Raw genomic sequence first — 20,632 nt, 5'->3', positions numbered from 1 at the left:
AAAGTGGTAATAAATTTGTTTGGAACTAATATTGCTTTTACAATGGGTCATGTTAACTTTTAGGGCACAAGTTAAGGAACTTAAAATAGAATTAAGTAATAAATTATATGTTGAAAAGATAACTTTTGAAACTTTCAAGACATTAAATGCACAATTTTCAAGAAAATACTTCTACTTTTGGTTCCTTAACTTATGCCCCAAGGGCACAAGTTAACATTTCCCTTTTACAATTTTATCTTTTACGAGAAAGAATTAATGTATGTTTTCAACATAGTATTTAATGATGATTGAAGAAAAAAGATATAGAATAAATAGGGGTATGTTGGTAAAGAGTTAATTATTGTACTTGAAAATACTAACAGAATCTTATAAAAAGAGACAAAAAAATTCTCAAAAGGGTCTTATATTTAGGGACGGATGTAGTAGAATTTCTTTAACAAAACTTGAATGAAGTATGAATTTTTATATTTTTGACGGTTAAAAAATCATATTTAATTTATGTTTTCTTAAAAAATTCAATTTTTTTTGAAAGATTTTTATAATATTATACATATTTGTGCACAATTTCATTAAAAAATACAAAAATTAACTTAAAAATAGGGACCAAAATTAGTGATTGAAAATATTATAAAGACTAAAAGTTGTAGGAAAATTTTAGAGGGACTAAAACGAAAAGTTTGTATATTTATAGGGATAAAAAACATATTTAACCCTACTCAATATTATGTAGGATCAATTCAATATTCTTCATCAAATTATATGCACGGTGTCTTAGTTTTTTTGGGAGTTTATTGACAATCAAGATAATTTCAACATAATTTTCCCTAAAAGAAAATCAAGTTAATTTCAATATAATAAAGGTGGTAAAACTCTTCCTCAAAAGATTCAATATTGTTGCGTTTTTATGGTTGAACTCGAAACATGACTTCTAGTTAAGTTGACAAAGATATATTCTCCTCTCGTTAAGGCGTTATTGAATGCCGACACTAATTTTTTTTTGAAAGAATTGAATGCCGACACTCATGTTTTATTTTCTTTGAAAGATTTAATTTTATGTTTCGGCTTTTAAAAAAAGTGAACAATATTAAATTCCCAATTTTTTAGCTTTTAAAAGATACGAAATATTTTATTTTTGTCTTGGATATTTATTGTATACAATGAGGAGTAAAAATGATATTTACATGAAATGTGAGGTGTAAAGACTAGTTGAGGGGTACCATTGAGAGTTTTCCATTTTTTTGCCAGCCTTTTGGGCTTTCATGAAGTTGGGCTGAGCACTTTGTCATTCAAAACAGTGCTGGGCCAAAGCAAATATCTCTGTCCACTATTTTTTGTATTTAATTAGAAATAAATATGTTTCCTAATACCCACTCATCTATTCTTCTCACCCCCACAAATATTTAGATAGCCCAAACCCCGAAATATCCTTAAATTACGTAAAATTTGTTTAAATTAGTGATTGGTCCATGTAAACATAACAACTTTTGATTTTAGTCACATAATTTTGTTTGTCTTCTCTCACGGTAAAGTTAGATGTTTTATTTTAAGTCTCGGACATCAATACTGTTAAAAAAACGTTATGTGTCATACACATATACAAATAGAAAAATGTTACATAAACACCCTTAATTCATACACCCCATTGTACACCTCATGCATCAGGGACATTTTGGTAAATTCATCTCACTACCACACTTTCTCTTCTATTTGTGTGGGGTCCAGGTTGCCACATGTCAGAATTTTGTGTGGGTGTAAGAGGTGTATTGCCACATGGGGGTGTACATGTATCACCACTCATACAAATAATATCTGTTATATAAGTTGTTGATTCTTTAAACAAAATTGGTACATAAGATGATGATATCACACGCCAACGCCGTTAAAAGAAAATTCTAAGGATTAGCACGAAAATAACGACGACACTAACGTGTTTGTTGTTCCATTTTTGTATTGTGCTTCACAATATATTTATTTTGTCTTATCTAGTTATACACCTTTTGAAATATATCACAATCAAATAAACGTTATAGGAAAGGCATGAATCCTATCTAAACGGTGGCATTTAGTATGCACAAATGTAAGATTTGTGCACCATGCACAAACAACAAATATATGGACAGCTGGCGGGTTTGGTCCTTGGATTACCTGCTACAAAAAAAATCATTAATGAAAAGGAAACATATTATAATAGAAAATATTGGTTTTATTGTTTCTGCTGAAGACACCCCCCAAATCTGAAAATGGAGAGGAGCAATTCACACATACACACCCACATACATCGGTCCTCACTTCAGTCTCCTTTTCTCCCTCCTTCCTTCACTTGAATCTCACATTGAAGCACCATGAAAATACAACACTATCCATTGAAGTACAAATTTTCAGAAATTGTTACTCACCATCAACCTACACATTAACTTAAATTTCATCTTCTTCAACAAGATTGTTCAATTTTATTTCACTTTCCATTGAAGTTTGGAGATTGCAGCTTAGTTTGGTTTCTAGATCTGGATTGATTGAAGCTGTTGGTTGATTTCTGAAATAGTATGTATACTTGAAATGCTTTTTGAACAAGCTGGTCACCATTCAACCTAGCATACACTTCAGTGTTCCCCATTTTCGATTTGTTGTTCTTCAGTAACGCACGACCGTACGCAATTTTGACACGGCGGTGTTGGTTTGCACTGGAGGATTAGATTCCAAGAAATGGTTGGTAATCGAGACTTCTCGAACCCTTCAACTCGCCGGAATCGCTCGTCACGGTTGAGTCATTCGCTTTCAACAAAATCTTTAAGGAACTTGAGCTGCCAATACAACACCGAAGCCGATGGTCGAATTGAGATAATCTCGAATAAGAAAAATCCTACTCCAGATGGATATTTCTTCTGATTACTCAAAATGAATGCGCCCGAGTGGCCTTACTCGATAATGGGAGCAGTTGGATCTGTTCTTTCTGGATTCATTGGTCCAACTTTTGCTATTGTTATGAGCAATATGATTGAGGTGTTTTACTATAGAGACTATGCATCCATGGAGAAGAAAACTAAGGAATATGTTTTCATATACACAGGTGCTGGAAGAATGATGCTTGCAGGTAATGACTTATTTTCTTCATTAATTAATATCAACTATTAAGAATGTTTGGAAAATAGTTTACAAATGGTTAAACAAGTGTTTTTGTGCTTGAAAATTCGTACAATTTTCTTCGAACATTTATTCAAAACAATATAGTCTTGTAAATATTGAAATTGTTATTTTTGCTTTACCTATTTTGAGGAATGAAGTTGGATGGTTCGATGAGGACGAGCACAACTTGAGTCTTGTTGCAGCTCGCCTAGCCACTGATGCCTCTAATGTAAAGTCCGCCATTGCTGAGAGGATATCAGTAATATTACAGAACATGACATCTCTTCTCACTTCTTTCATTGTTGAATGGAGGGTTTCTTTACTCATCCTTGGAACTTTCCCTCTTCTTGTTTTAGCAAATTTTGCTCAGGGACATCTCACTCTAATATATACATCAATGCATATAAATTTGTTTAACCTATATTAGTCTAGAAATCATGCATTTGACTCGATCGTGAAATTTTGACCGATTGTCTGATCAAGACGAGACCACTTACATTCTAACTTTGGTAAATGGATTCAAAATATAAAGTCAAAACGTGAATCATGTGATCTTGATTAGATATTATAAATTGACAACCGTGCTTGATTAGATAGTATAAATTGACCACTTACATTCCTGGCATTGAATGTGTTATTTTTCTTTCTAATAGTATACCCAAGTTTGTGTTTTCTAATAGTAACTCTATAATTGATCAAGAGGATATGTTTCTTCGCAAAATTAAAGAGATCGAAAGCAGCATTAATGGTTCAACACCAGCCAAGGGTTTTAAAAAAAAAAAAGAAGGAAGAAGAGGTACAAAACGTCTCAAAGGTTTCATAGAACAATGTTAGAAGGGTAAAAATTGCCAAAAAAAAAAGCACAAATGGAGATTTAGGTAATTCACAAATGCAATACGAGGTGCTCAACACAAGTGGAGCTATCTGGCTCAATGATGTACACAATAGACCTTTCATGGTAAGCTAATAGCAATTGGAGTGTGTGAATGAACTAAAAAATGTTCACTGATTAAATATCTTTAATGTTTATGCAGGAAGATAATGCTACTTTATGTTCTTTTGGTGAAGATAATGCTACTTTATGTTCTTTTGGTGAAGATAATGCCACTTTAAGCTCATTTGGTACCACTAGTTTTACTAGCTTATTGGTGAATGTGTTGTCATGGAGGTGGTTACTTGGTAGAACTTCAACATCGCAAGTATGTTTTATGAGTGGAGTTGGTGTCCACGTCTCTGCCTCCTGCGCTAACTAGTTGCTGCCTTGCTGCTGTGCTGCTGTTTTCCCGTCCCAGCAGTGTTGGTCTCACCGTGGCAGATTTGCTGTTCTTCTGTCATGACAGGTCAAGCAGCTGATGATGCTGTCTGCGCCAGTCCAAGCAAAGGTTTAGGGAGGTTTTTGGGTTCCTGGTAGTCCGGTTTGAGGCAAGGCTATGGCTCTGAATTTTGATGATCAACATTAGATTTCAGAATCTTAACTTTGGTCATCTTTTGGGGTTCAATTGTGTTTTGTCTTTGGTGTTTTTTCCTCTTGGTTGTAAGTGTGTTATTTTTGTCGGATGATGTAACGCTTATAGGCGGCATCTTGTAGTCCTTTCCTTTCTCCGCCTATTTGCGTCTTGCGAAGGGTCGGGTTAATGATATTTGTCAATTCAACAAAAAGAAAAAAAAAGTGCACTTGATACAATCGTAAACAATTTGACTTGTGTTATTGATTGAGTGTTATACTTTGATTTAGTGTTCTCAAATGTACTTATGAAATTATCATTAGAGATGCACAACACAATGAGATTTGGTATCAAATTATGAATAGATGGTTATTTGTTATGGGGTCTGCAGTGGTGTTTTGGATTTCTGTTATGGCTGCTTCTCTTTTTCTGGTTTTTTGGCAGAAACATGTAGCAGTTCTGCTGTTAAAACAACTTCAGTAGGCCTAGTTTCTGGTGTATAGTGCGTCTGTTTTAGCGGCAGTTTGTTCAACTTCATAACATTATCATATTAAGCATTATAGTAGACACTTAATTTATCGCGGCAGTTTGTTCAACTTCAGAACATAACCATAAATATATCCTCAATTTCCAGAACAAAAGTCACTTAATTTATTTAATAAGAAAGTTTTACATTATAGTAGACGTAAATCCCTTTTACAAGCATTGATCCAACTTTTACAAACAATATGACAGCATACAATATTCCTAACTCAGCTACTTATAATTAAATTATATCCTCTCAAAGCCACAAATACATCCCTTCCAAAGCAGCAAAGCATTGCATCACTACACCTAGGATAAGATGACCAATTCAAGCCCCATCCAAATCTACAGTACCAATTCCCTGTCAACATATAAATAAGTAACAAGGTTAAAAAATATCTCTGAAATGAACAAAAAATGCAGAAACAGTGTAAAAAAAGAACAAAAAAAATGTAGAAAAAAAGTTAAACTGATAAATTGCAGAAGATTTCTGTCATGAGAAGCATATGGGTTGTCCACCACCCTGTCAACCAACACTGCGCTGCCCACCTTCATGTCATGAGAAACAAAAAAGGTTGTTAATTTGAAGGGAAAAAAATCCATCGATGCCTTCAACCAAATAATTCCAAGATATAGCAATAGCGTTGGCTAGACAGAACCATTGTCATATTCACTGCAACCATTGCCATATCTGTAATACCCGTTTTTTTTTTTAACCGGCACACAGGCAAACATAATTCTTTATTTTTAACCGCCACACAGGCAAACATAATTCTTTTTAACCGCCACACAAGCAAACATAATTCTAACATAGGAACTGGATATTAATTTTTGAAGAAATGATGTCACAATCTAGGATATGCCAAAATTTAATTAATCTTTCTCATATATACATTAATGCTATTATATCATATCTTGATGAATTATCTCAGCACTACCTGCTTGCACTTTTTCTTTTACCACTAACACAATTAACTAGTGTTCTGATGAATCAACTGAACTATCCAAACCTATAGAGTACTCTCCACATAAATATTTATAACCTCACATATATTAGCTACTTGGATCATAGTGTATTTCAGGAGAGAAATCTAGCTGCACTACCTATTTACTATGTACAGGAAGTGAAATCAGAATGAAATTAGAACGTATGTTCCTATATGATATATGAATCTTATAGCTAGTACATTCATACATGAAGTCATATTTAAATTTCTATATCAGAATGTCACTACTCCTGAAATCATATATATATATATATATATATATATAAAAAAAAATTAAACCATATTCCTAAAGTCATAAAGCTTATGCACTAGAATATAATGCCTCTCTACATCAGAATTGGAACTTATATATCATCTATATCAGTACACAAATACGTACCTTAACAGTCAACACAATAAGTGAAATTAAAGTTTTATTTGGAGGCATATGATACACAAAAATCATATATAATATAATTAAACTCTATCTCTCACCAATATTCAGACTTTACTACTTTTTTTTTAACAACTAATTATATTCAAAAAAGAGAACAAACCACAAGGCAGTGGCAATAACTCGAGATTACAAGGGCAGAAAGGCATCCCACGCAGGCACCTAAACAACTGCCTACCATGCTAAAGAAAACTAAGCACAACAGTATGAACTATAGCATAACAGCACCACAGCATCCAAAGAAGAAATTACCTCAGCATCACTTTTCTGTCCTTCAATATTCTCGAAGTTGAAGGAATTTAGATTGCACTAAGAATGAAATGCAGCTTCTTTTTCGCATCCATTCTCACCAAACCATATGAATCAGACTCAAAAATTAAACAAGTCTTGTGCATCATTTTCATATTCATTCTCCACATGAGAAGTAGATTCCAAAATTAGTACTAAATCCATGAAAATTCATTTTCTCAAAAAATAACTTATATAAAACTAAGCATCAAGCATCGTTCATAAACAAACAACAACCAATGAGTCATTATACCTTTGTATGCATATTCATATATCCATCATGCTAGCTGCTTAAAATAAGGGTAGCTGTAACAAAATAATCATTCAGCCATTAATCTCAAATCTAACAAACTAAAGGAAATCAAAAAGCAAAGCCAATTTATATTAAGCTCCATCCAATCATTGAACCACATCAGAAAATAATCAAGTTTCATCCAACTCCCTCGCTCAAATTAAAACAGATACTTCGGTAAATGCAGAGGCGAAGGCAGGTTAGCCACATACTTAAACCGTTACAGGAGATACCATGTCATTGAAATAGCCAACTGTTACAAGAGATACCATGTCATTGAAATAGCCAAAGTAAAATCTAAGGAATGTGATGAAAAAATAGCCACCTTGACTGATTGTATTTCTCCGGAGTAGCTTCAAATGACCCTTCCCGTTTTGACATATACAAATCATATAAGATGGGACACATTCTTTCGACTCAGCTGGTTTACATTCTTTCGATCAGAGATTATGAAGATGAAGAAAGAGTGAAAGTCAACAAGCGTGAAGCTCGATGTCAAATGTGAAGCTCAGAGTTGAAGGGGAAAAAACATACAAATCAGAATGTTATCAACATTACACTGTGACCCTGAATCAACGTTGTATACATTTAGAAAGTGAATTCATTTTTTTGTGGCACTTTACCTAATATAAATCACAAGGTATGAACAAAAATGAAACAAAAACTGAATTGAATCAACACAAAACTAAATTGAAGCAAAATTAGACTTACATTTGTTGTGATTGTAAGGCCCTCTTGAACACTTCACCTGAGATTTAAACAAAAAATAGAGTTATGAAGTTATAAAATTGATGTTAGAAAGCTCTTATCGTGAAAAAGTTCAAGAAATAGCCAAAATAAAACATAATACAAGAACAACACTTCATAAATCACACACAATAGGCTCAAACTAACTCACAAATCACACATAATAAGTACAAACTAACTCACAAATCACATGAACACAATACCTGAATCGATCCAAGTTTGAATCCAAAATAAAAAAAAATTATAAATCAGAGTTTGACCCAACCTTAAATTTCATTGAAAAATATAAACTTTCAGAAGCAACATGAACGAAGAGGAATAAACGAGTTAGTGCATTACCACTTTCTGGGTTCAATCAAATCTTAGGGTTTCAAATGGGTTTAAGGATTTCTAAGTTCAATCTATGGGTTTGATGAGTTCTATGGGTACTGGGTTCCATTGATTTAGACGGGAGAGAGGACGAGTTGTTGAGAGTGAGAGTTTGACGGGTTCTGGTGAGATGATGGTGAGATGATTTACCTATTCACGGTCTTCTCCAACAGCTTTACCAATTTAGGCTACGAAGGTTCCATACTCCGAAGTTCCTCCGATTCACGTTCCTGCAAAACCCATAACTCAAGATCGATCAAAAACCACTAACAAAAACACAAAATCAATCAACACCCATTACCCAAAAAATAAAAAATAAAACAGCATACAAGTTCATCGTTGAAAGAATCAACCATCATCGAATGTTAGCGTCATCGACGGGATTGAGAGAAGGGTTCGATGGTGGATGCGATTGGGGGAATGAATCATATCTGATTTTGTGTTTTGAGATTAAGAGTTCGATTGTTTGTGAGATTGAGAGATCGATGGGTTTGATTTAGGAGTTGAAAGGCTTGATTGAGTTTGTGAGGTGGTTTCGGGGTGAATATAAAGAGAAAGGAGAGAAAGTTTCAGATTTGGGAGAAACGACAGAGAAGGATCAAAGGAGAGAAATGAGTGTATTAGGGTTTGATTCGGGAAAAAATAAAAAATAATGGAAAATCTTGTCACTTTGAATTTGGAATTTCTTGAAAATTAGATGAGGTGAAATGTTGGAGCCATTCAAATTTTGGAGCCATATTAGAGATGAAATGGAGAGGAGGGAAAAATTATGAGGGAAATGTTGTTTTTGACAAAAATTAGGAGGGAAATTAAATTAGATTATTTTGGGAGAAGTGGGAAAGTGAAAAAATTCTGCCAAACAAAAAGTGGTTAAAGTGAAATTGAGATTATTTTTTTTAGTAAAAACTCAATTCATTTATGTGTAGTTTTATTGTTGGTCAATTTAGTCTTTGCCAAAAAATAAAACTTAAATTGTTCTCCAATGTATTATATCGAAGATAAATTAATCTCTAAACCATTGTATTAAAAAGCTAGAGCCCGTTTATTATAATTTTTTTTTATCATTTTTAAGAATATTACACCTTTTTGCTACTGCTTTTTTAAAAAAACTGCATTTAAAAAAATAACTAAAAACAACTTCAACGAGAAGTTGTTAAGAATAACTTCTCAAAAAATAGATTGAATTTATTTGTAATAAAAAATCGTTTTATGTAATCAAATGATTTTTACTACGGTAATCAAATGCAAAATAGATTATAATTTTTCATAAAATCTCTAAATTATTTAAATGTCGAAATCACTTTTGTTTTTTATTGCGGACAAAATTAATCTCTAACTCGTTGGAAAATGAAGATCTAATAAAGTCCAACCCTAATAAAAGGAATAAAATTATGGAATTTAGAAAAATGATGAATTTAAAATGGAAGATCAAATAAAGTCCAACCCTAGTAGAAGGAATGAAATTGTGAAAAATAGAAAAATGATGAATTTAAAAAAGTAAGATCAAATAAAGTCCAACCTTAGTAGAAGGAGTAAAATTGTAGAATTAGGAAAAATGATGAATATGAAAAGGAAGATCTAATAAAGTCCAACCTTAATAGAAGGGAATAAAATTGTGGAATTTAGAAAAATCATGAATTGGAAAAGGAATATCAAATAAAGTTCAACCCTAGTAAAAAGAATGAAATGTGAAAAAAATGATAAATTTAAAAAAGAAGATAAAATAAAGTCCAAACCTATTAGAAGGAATGAAATTTTGAAAAGTAGAAAAATGAAGTATTTGAAAAGGAAGATCTAATAAAGTCCAACCCTGGTAGAAGGAGTAAAATTATAGAATTTAAAAAAGTAATGAATTTGAAAAGGAAGATCTAATAAATTCCAACCCTAATCTTTGGAATAATTTTAATTTTAAACTAATCTACAATTACCACTACTATAATAATAAAATAAGAAAATCTTACTCCAGTAAAAATTCATAATTATCCTCGATTTAACTCATAATCTTAATTTTATGGATTCAATCGTCATTTTACAAAAAAAAAAATCTAATTTATTCATTTTTTGAAAATTATTATATAGTATATATATTTTTGTTTATCTTCCAAACTTAACTAATTCCCTATGTATCATTATTTTTTCATATTAATCACTTTGAAGCCTAACTAATTATCGGTGTAAGTCGATCTGAAAAACTATCACATTAGAAACATAGTTAACATGGAATCCAAGTACTTTGATGAACGTTCACTGACTAATCAAACTCTTGTTATCGACTAACCAAGCTTACAACTCTAAACATAAATACAACTCTCACCCTAATGACAAGATTCTTCGTCCTAAACTACTTCCAAGATTTCAAAACGACTTATCAAACTCACAACTCTTACCCTAACTGAAAGAATCATGGAGTCAAAGTACTTTGATGAACGTTCACTGACTAATCAAACTCTTGTTATCGACTAACCAAGCTTACAACTCTAACCCTAATGACAAGATTCTTCGACCTAAAATACTTCCAAGATTTCAGAACGACTCATCAAACTCACAACTCTTACGCTAACGAAAAGAATCTTGTAATTAAAGTACTTGGATGAAAGTTCAATGACTAATCAAACTCTTGTTATCCACTAACCAAGCTTACAACTCTAACCATAAATACAACTCTCACCCTAATGACAAGATTCTTCGTCCTAAACTACTTCCAAGATTTCAAAACGACTTATCAAACTCACAACTTTTACCCCAACTGAAAGAATCATGGAGTCAAAGTACTTTGATGAACGTTCACTGACTAATCAAACTCTTGGTATCGACTAACCAAGCTTACAACTCTAAACACAAATACAACTCTCACCCTAATGACAAGATTCTTCGTCCTAAACTACTTCCAAGATTTCAAAACGACTTATCAAACTCACAACTCTTACCCTAACTTAAAGAATCATGGAGTCAAAGTACTTTGATGAACGTTCACTGACTAATCAAACTCTTGTTATCGACTAACCAAGCTTACAACTCTAAACACAAATACAACTCTCACCCTAATGACAAGATTCTTCGTTCTAAACTACTTCCAAGATTTCAAAACGACTTATCAAACTCGCAACTCTTACCCTAACTGAAAGAATCATGGAGTCAAAGTACTTTGATGAACGTTCACTGACTAATCAAACTCTTGTTATCGACTAACCAAGCTTACAACTCTAACCCTAATTACAACTCTCACCCTAATGACAAGATTCTTCGACCTAAACTACTTCCAATATTTCAGAACGACTGATCAAACTCACAACTCCTATTCTAACTGAAAGAATCTTGGAGTCAAAGTACTTTGATGAACGTTCACTGACTAATCAAACTCTTGTTATCGACTAACCAAAGTTACAACTCTAACCCTAATTACAACTCTCACCCTAATGACAAGATTCTTCATCCTAAACTACGTCCAAGATTTCAAAACGACTTATCAAACTCACAACTCTTACCCTAACTGAAAGAATCATGGAGTCAAAGTACTTTGATGAACGTTCACTGACTAATCAAACTCTTGTTATCGACTAACCAAGCTTACACCTCTCACACTAATGAAAACTATAACCCTAATGACAAGATTCTTCCACCTAAACTACTTCCAAGATTTCAAAACTACTGATCAAACTCACAACTCTTACCCTAACTGAAAGAATCTTGGAGTCAAAGTACTTGGATGAACGTTCACTGACTAATCAAACTTTTGTTATCGACTAACCAAGCTTACAACTATGACCCTAATGACAACTCTAACCCTAATGACAAGATTCTTCCACCTGAACTACTTCCAATATTTCAAAACTACTGATCAAACTCACAACTCTTACCCTAACTGAAAGAATCTTGGAGTCAAAGTATTTACATGAACTTTCAATGACTAATCATACTTTTTAACGCCTAATCAAGCTTGTAACTCTAACCCTCACGACAATAGTCTTCGACCTAAACTGTTTGGAAGACTTCTAATAGTTAGATCAAGAGGTCACAACGACTAATCAAACCCACAACTCTTACTCTAACAAGAATAATCTTATAGGGAAAGTACTTGGGTAAATGTTAATTGACTAATCAAGATATTCACTACGTTCATTGTAATTAATTATTTTCATCGTTATTATTATTTAAACAAATTTTTAACATTGTAATGAAAATAACATAATACTACATTAATTAAATAAACTCAAGAATAAAAATACAAAAAAAAAATGTTTTGCGTATTTTAATGTCCATTTACTTTGACCCATCCAACAATAATGTACACACCTTGGTCACCAAAATAAGCAAAACTTGACATTTTATATTTATTCAATAATTAATCTATGTGGTCCTTAACATACATCACACATTATTTATTAAATAAACCTAACATGTTATATTTTCTTTACAACAGTGACTAAACTGTCTATTTATTACCCAACTATTACACCCAATTTATTCATATTCTAAATTTTCGAAAAATAAAAAAAATCCAATTATTGTATAAATATGATTTCGATTTAATGAAATAATTAAATATGATTTCGAAAATAAAAAAAAAACAAATTATTCATATTCTAAACCGTTCAATTTACTTCAACAACTTTTACTAAATTTTTATTCATTTTCGATTTAATGAATAAATATGATCTATTGTATATTTAATTGATATTATGATTTCAGGATTGTAAAAAAAAAACTATGATTTAAGGATTGTCAAAAAAAATTCGATTGAATTTATATTATGATTTATGTTCTAAAATCTAATCACTATCATTTGTATACCAATCAGACCAACATCTTGGACCTTGTTGATACATATAAGCCCAATCAAAAGCTTACAAAAAAAAAACCATTAAAATATTATGATTTATTCATATGGTGGGGGCCGCATGTACCAAACCAGCATTGCAACAGCAGGTAACTTGTCCAATTAAAGCAACAGATCTGAACCGTTGGCTTATAATATTAATATATCAATGGTTCAAAATTGCTTTTAGGTTTAAAATGCACAACTTGTGCATGGTGCACAAATATTGCATTTGTCCATACCAAACGCTACCTATCTAAACCCGTTGAATGGCATGCTGATGAGATTTAAGTCGAGGCAAGCAACCTTCGATCGTCTTTTGCAATACAACTGGGATATCTCAATGAGATGTGATAATAAAGAGCGATGACATCATAATCAAGAAAAACAAGTCGCTTAGTTAGTTGAAAAGATTGTGGTTACCGTTGGATTAAGTGGATTCTGCAAGAAGAAATACCATTTAACCTATCATATGCCAAATAGGGTTATAACAACTAATCTCATACTTTACAATGTAATTATAACATTGTTCATGCACAATCACTTTAATTGCGCCACATCATATAATTTCTTAATGGAAAATGCTACTTCTCAAGAAAAATAGCTTCAAGAATTTTTCAAGAAATAGTTGGCAAATTTTAATTGGATGATTTATTTGTCCACTTCCTATTTTTCAGCCACACCTCCTTGAATTGTGGCAAATAGTGCATTGTGATTGGCTATTCTTTATTCTTGAAGAATTCTTGATGTTATTTTTCTAGAGATATAGCATTGCTCTTTCTTAAGGGTCAACCAATGATACAACACATGAAGGCATTTATTTACACCTAAAAATAATTATCATGTTTGTCAAACTCAGAAAATAGACGATTAAACCATTATGTGAGGGACCCCTTTAGTCGAGTGAAGGATAGACGATGTCAGAACAGTTGAGTAAGGAACTTGATTCTTTCTAAGAGACACTAACACAAAATGTGGGTTGTCTATAACATCCTAGACGACTTTCAGGATTGTCGACTGACCCCACAAACCAACATGAATCTTTTTAACGCATTTTGTCCTCAATCACACATCTTTCGAGAAGCTTCTTAGAAGGTCACCCATCCCAAAATTTCTCGAAGTTATGCATTCTTAACTGTAGAGTTCTTGTGGTATGGACTGCAAAAAAGAAGATACATCTTGTTGGTATAGTACAAAACAATTCTTATAAATCTTCCATCAACCTTGCAGTCTCATACCTGCACCGTTTCAGGTTCCCTCTCATTCTAATGTGGATCCGGTTTGAAGGTGAGAAAAAACACAAGAAGGGGGGTTGAATTGTGTTTTAGAAAAATTCTTCGTTTCTCCTAAAAACTGAACACACTGATCAGAAGCTAAGTGAGACAGCTTCTGAAGTGATAATCAGAATCTAAATGCAGCGGAATAAAACAGAGAGAGAGAAGAAGAACGACACAAAGCAATTATACTGGTTCCTTCCACAATCCGGAAGTAGTCCAGTCCCCCTTGCACTTCCAAGGAGATTTCACTATGAGTAATATCTGATTACAAATGCTCAAGCACACAAGCAAGAGACTTCCAATGCTCAAGCACACAAGCAAGAGACTTCCTTTGCTCAAGAACACAATCAAGAGACTTCCTGCTCAAGCACAACTGCAAGAGACTTCCTAACTAAACAAAATTACACAGAAAATTGTTTAAGGTTGAACACTTGATATACAATCAGAGGTGCTCACAATACAAATCAGATACAGACTCAATGGACTTAAGAATTTCTAAGATATGACTTTGAGACACAGAAATTCTAAGTGAATGCAGAACAATTTCAGCAGAGGTTTGGTACTTGTGAAAATCTTGTGAGTCTTTCGTTCAGCGTTCTTGCATTACCAATTCTCTAGGTCTTCACTCCTTTATATAGAGGTGTGAAAGAGACGTTGTGAAATTGCCAGCACACCAAAGAGTCGTTGTTGAAGCTTGATCTTTCACCAATGATCTTTTGCCTGATTTGGTTGTTGTCCTATGAAGAACAAATTTGAAATCCATTCCTTATCCAAAGGAACATCTATGCAGGCGAGACCGTATTCTGGAGCTGTTTTCTTGTCTTGAAGTGCAGACACAAAACAGAGTAGTGGAGAACGTGGTTGTACAATTCGTACAAAGTACAATGTCAACGCTTTCGTCCAAATTGCAAACACATGCCTTCAAACACCTTTGAAATGACCGTTGCAAACTCCACTAATCCTTTGTTTGTGTTTTCGAATCCAATAGACAGCTTTTGCATTGATAATTCTTCAATTCTTGATTCTTTGCAAATCCAGTTGATATTCAGCTTCTGGTGAAATGGCTTCTGATGAGGCAGCTTCTGATGATGCAGCTTCTGATGAGATGACTTCTGCAGCTTCTGATGATGCAGCTTCTGATGATGTGACTTCTGGACCTCTTGTCTTCAGGAGCACTATTCTTCAGGAGCAGCTTACTTCAGGAGCGCTATTTCTTCAGGAGCAGCTTGACTTCAGGAGCGCTTTTTCTTCAGGAGCAAGTTGCCTTCAGGAGCGTCCAAGCTTCAAATTTTTGTTGTTTCCATAGCTCTTTATTTGCTCATTCAGAACCAATGATGATGTAACTTTATAATTATGGTCCTGTACACTTGAACAAATATTAGCTAATCCAATTTACAATTTTTAATACCTTGTTATCATCAAAACTCTTTAAGGTTTATTGTTAAACACATTTTGTTCCAACAATCTCCCCCTTTTTGATGATGACAAACAAAAGTATTTAAAATTGATCAATTGTTGTTAATCTAATTAACAAGTTGACTTTGGGGTTCTGAGGTTTGTAAGCTCAGAATCTGAGGTTTGTAAGCTCAAACTCCCCCTGAGTCTGATAGTCTTTAAGGTGAGGTTTGTAAGCTCCCCCTAAGTTCTATCCAGGTTAATTAAATTCATTTTGCGCGTAATAATTATTATCAGAGCTTAAAAGCAAAATTGAATCATTGAAAGAATTAACTTATAGATAAGAAGAATGGTTCAATTAACTTTACTTGAATTTTGATACTCCTTCGTTCATTCATAGCTTATACCAATAAGGTAAAAAGATAGAAGTTTTTCAAAAATTTCAAATGCCATTAATGGGGCTCAGAGCCTTTAAATACTTGTCACATATACTCCCCCTTTTGTCATTATCAAAAAAAAATTAAAATAAATCTAAGCACAAAAGACAAAAAGATATGAGAAAAACTCAAACGTGAGAGAGTATACTAAGCAATGAACTAAATAAATCAGAGCAAAAAATCATGTATATTCAATTGTCAGAAGCAGCTAAACAGTCAGAATCAGTAAGCATTCAGAAGCAAAAGAAATAAGACAAGATGATTTCAGAAGCAAGGACTAAGAAAATAAAACAAACAACAAACAAAGAAAAACACAAGGTTGTGCAACTAAGGGTTGGTTTGTTGTTGTTTCTTCATCTCTTCCATTTCTTCAATCTTCTTTTTCAACAATTCTTCAAGTTGTTGTTGCCTCTGAAGAAGAGCTTGTTCCCTTTCTTTAGCTTCTTGCTGCTGCTGTGCTATCTGTTTCTTCAGAAGCTTACACAGCCTTGCTTCTCTGGTCAAGTAATCCGTTTCAAAGAAGAAAGGCTGGTTTGCCAGGAGCAGTGTAGAACTTCTTACTCTAAGACTCTGATTCAGATTTTCCATTAGCCTTCTGACTGAAGCTTGCTTGACTCTGATGCATTTAGCCTTGATTTCTTCAATAAGCGCAGCTGCCCGGTTCTGAAGAGATACCCAGGAGTCTTCATATGCACCTGTGAGATCAATCGTCCTTCTTTGATCCACCAGATTGTGCATCTGACTCAAGATTGTCAGAAGCTCAGAATTGATATATCCAGATTCCAGGATGTTTGTGGGTGGATGTTCAAGGATTTCAAGATCAGAATCACTGATTTCTAAATCTTGAATAGGGTTAGGAACTGGAATGGTAAGGTGTGTTTGTGTGTTAGAAGATGAGGGCTGGTCAGAATCAATGTGTGTGGTGGAGGTTGAGGCTTGAACATTGACTAGAGAGATGTCAACATCCATGGGAGTTGGTTCAGGAGAGTGTTCAGGTAAAGGTTGAAATTCAGTTTCAGATGGTGGTTGTTGTGGTGAAGTTGATGTTTGAGTGTTGAGTTGGGGGTCAATGGTAGCTGTTGGTGATTGTGGGGGTGTTGTGGGTTTTTGTGGTTCAGGTGTTTGTTGATGGGGGTTTTCTGAAACAACGTTTTCAGAAGCAGCTGCTTCTGGAGTTGCTTCAGAGGCTTTTTCTGAGGTGGACTCAACATTTTCAGGAGGAATCATGTTGAGAGGTTGAATGTTAAGAGGTTGAGGGTGAAGGCGAAAAATAGTGTCAATGACTCTTTCTCTCTGCTCAGCCAGTTCAGCCAACTTCTCAATAATTATGTGACCAACTGGTTCATAAGTAGTTGACTGAGAGGGCTTATCGTTGGTTTTGGATGATGTTGATTGGCTTTTTACTGGTTTTCGAAACAGTTGAGCTAAGGGTATATCATCATCAGAATCATCAGAATCTGATAATGATGCGGATGCGGAATCTGAAGATATATTAATTACCTTTTCTGGTTCAGGATCAGAATCCTCTTTAGCAGATTCACTGGACACCTGCAACAGTTGCTTGGCTTCTGAAACTACAGACTCTCGTAGTTCAGCAGCAATTTCCAGAACTTTTTCAGCGGCTGCTTTCTTCTCTTGTAACTCTTTTAACTTCAAATCAGAAGCAGCTTGAGCTCTTAAGGTGATATGAGGAAAATCCTTGGTTCTCCTCAAGGCTGGCTTTCTCTTCCTCTTTGGTATAGCAGGTTGATCAAGAGGAATGTCAACACCCATGATCATCCTGGAGTCCATGTCTTCAATGGCTTCTTCAATAGAAGGTACTGATGAACTACCAATTTTGAGCTTGTCAGCAGCAACTTTTGCCTTTTTAGTAGGTTGTTCAACCTCTAGATATTGCTCTGCAGTCATCTTCCTTTTTGACTTTCTGCCTCTGGCTCGTGGCAGAGCACCACCATACATTTCCTCTGGAATATCTTCCAATCTGATTCTCTCATTGGTTGCCTCAAAATGTTCCTTGATATAGTACATCTGCACTTCAATGGGATCCTTCTTGCAGATGGGTGGAAAGTCCTTCATAAGATCAGACTTAACAAAAGATTCACTTAAATCAGTTTGAAGTTTGGTGACTTCACTGATTAGCTTCATATTCAAGAGAGTATGAGCATTAATGAATTTTCCAGTTTTTGTGTCAAGTAGCTGATCTGTGAAGCCTTGAGATTGACTGAGACTGTTCAAGATACCTCCTTGATAGAATATCTCTGAGAGGAGTCTTCCATAAGGAACCCAGGGTTTATCCAGTAGCTGACTCTGCTTCAAACACTCTACCAAGTACTTGAACACGTATTTGGGCACATTCACCTTTTCCTTCTTGATGAAGTGCTGGAGAAGGACCTTCTGAGCTAGATTTGGCTTCACACAGTCACCACTTGGAAACAGGGTCTCATTCTGAATCTTCAGAAGCATCTTGGTTTCCATGCTCAATTCAGCATATTTCTTCTCCTTCTCAGAATTGTAAATCACCAAGTTGGCTTGCTTTTTCCAAATGCGTTTTTCAGCAGCATCTGAAAGATCAATTCCAGAGTAGTATCCAGAGGCTGCAGCCTTGAGAACATACTCTATGTGCCATTGTGCAATTCTTATTGGAATACCACAGATGCTGGACCTGATTTCATCTTCAACAAATGGCGCAAGACCCATTTCTTCTCTTGTTTTCCCTTCTAATTCAGGATACATTAGCACCATTTGACTTTCCTCAGATAAGGATGCCGCTTTGTTGTAAAATTTTGCTCTTACCCAGAAGTGTCTAACCAGAGCTTCATATGTTGGTCCATTCAACATTCTGAAATAATCCATGAGTCCTTGCTCTTCATAGTAGCTTCTGATAGAACACCTATGAAAATTCAGAGAATCAAAGTCCACTGGATTCTCTATCTGAACTTGCAAATCCCATTCTTCCAATTTCATGCTTCTTCCTCTGTAGTCATATTCAGGGACCATTCTTGAAGTAGATACTGAATCTTTTCGTTGCGAGCTTGATGATGCCATTTGATGATTGACGAAGATTTGAAGAAGATGAAGATTTTTAGGGTTCTAAGGTTGAGAGAATGCGCTTACTTCGCAAACGGTTTGAGAGCAAATGTGTTTGTTGTGAGTGAGTAGTGTGTGAATTGACAAAGTGTTAAAAGTAAAACGATTGCAATTCAAAAGAGACAAACAAACATAACATTAATGACAAAATTGGGGGCGCGTGAAAAGTACTTTCATAGCTATTAAATCATCATTGCCCTTTTAGTTATACACCAACACATACAGGCCACGTAAGAAGTTCACAGAGTAACTACCAAGTTAGTGGGCCAGAAGTTACTTTAAAAAGTAACTCCCAACGTTTCCACTAATCCAACTATTCAGAAGCAACAAATCCAGCTTCTGGACTTCAGATGCTGATGTCATCATCAGAAGCGAGTTTTCCTCAGAACCTCAATAAAGAGCTTCTGATGGACTACTGCTTCTGAACTAACTTCAGAACCTAAAATCCTATTCAGGAGCAAGCAAACATTTAATCAGACACGAAGTGCATGTTCAAATTTTTCTTTATAAAATCAAATCTTTCAACAGTTAAAGGCTTAGTAAATATATCAGCCCATTGATTTTCAGTATCAATGAATTGTATATCTAAAATTCCTTTTTGAACATAATCTCTGATAAAGTGGTGTTTGATTTCAATGTGCTTAGCTCTTGAATGCAAAATTGGATTTTTAGACAAACAAATAGCAGCAGTATTATCACAATAAATGGGAATACTGTTAGCAGTTATCTGATAATCTTCCAACTGATGTTTCATCCAAAGTAGTTGTGTACAACAACTTGCAGCTGAAATGTATTCTGCTTCTGCTGTAGACATAGCAATAGTTGTTTGTCTTTTGCTAGCCCAGGATATAAGATTATCACCCAGAAATTGACAATTGCCACTGGTTGATTTTCTTTCAATCCTATCACCAGCATAATCAGCATCACAGAATCCAATTAGCTTATAATCTAAGGATTTCCTATAAAGGAGTCCAAGATTAGTTGTTCCCTTCAAATACCTGAAGATTCTCTTGACAGCAGTCATATGAGATTCTCTAGGATCTGATTGGAATCTTGCACACAAGCATACACTGAATAAAATATCTGGCCTAGATGCAGTGAGGTATAACAAAGAACCAATCATACCTCTATACAGCTTCTGATCTACTTTAGCTCCTTCATCTTCTTTGCTCATGTTGCACGTAGGATGCATTGGAGTGTTCATCACTTTACAATCTTCAAGTTTGAACTTCTTCAGAAGCTCCTTTGTGTACTTTGATTGATGAACATAGACTCCATCTTTGCATTGATTGATTTGAATGCCAAGGAAGAACTTCAGCTCTCCCATCATGCTCATTTCAAATTCATCCTGCATTAACTCAGAAAATTCCTTGCAAAGAGATGCACTAGTA

The 20,632-nt window shown here is 34.3% G+C and overlaps 1 long non-coding RNA gene across 1 annotated transcript; it reads right to left on the bottom strand.

The window, feature by feature from the left end:
* Positions 1 to 6,496: 6,496 nt before the first annotated feature.
* LOC146944578 (uncharacterized) lies at positions 6,497 to 8,893 on the bottom strand. The gene is made up of 5 exons (XR_015025969.1): positions 8,559 to 8,893; positions 8,380 to 8,459; positions 7,825 to 7,861; positions 7,439 to 7,680; positions 6,497 to 7,366 (listed from the first exon to the last, which is right to left on the bottom strand). It is a non-coding gene; the product is annotated as an uncharacterized LOC146944578 (long non-coding RNA).
* Positions 8,894 to 20,632: the final 11,739 nt, after the last annotated feature.

This window comes from Medicago sativa, chromosome 2 (genome assembly GCF_051527215.1).
Source record: "Medicago sativa cultivar Bolivia chromosome 2, Bolivia_mono, whole genome shotgun sequence".
Classification (NCBI taxonomy): Eukaryota; Viridiplantae; Streptophyta; class Magnoliopsida; order Fabales; family Fabaceae; genus Medicago; species Medicago sativa.
This window is presented reverse-complemented; position numbering and strand designations above follow the sequence as displayed.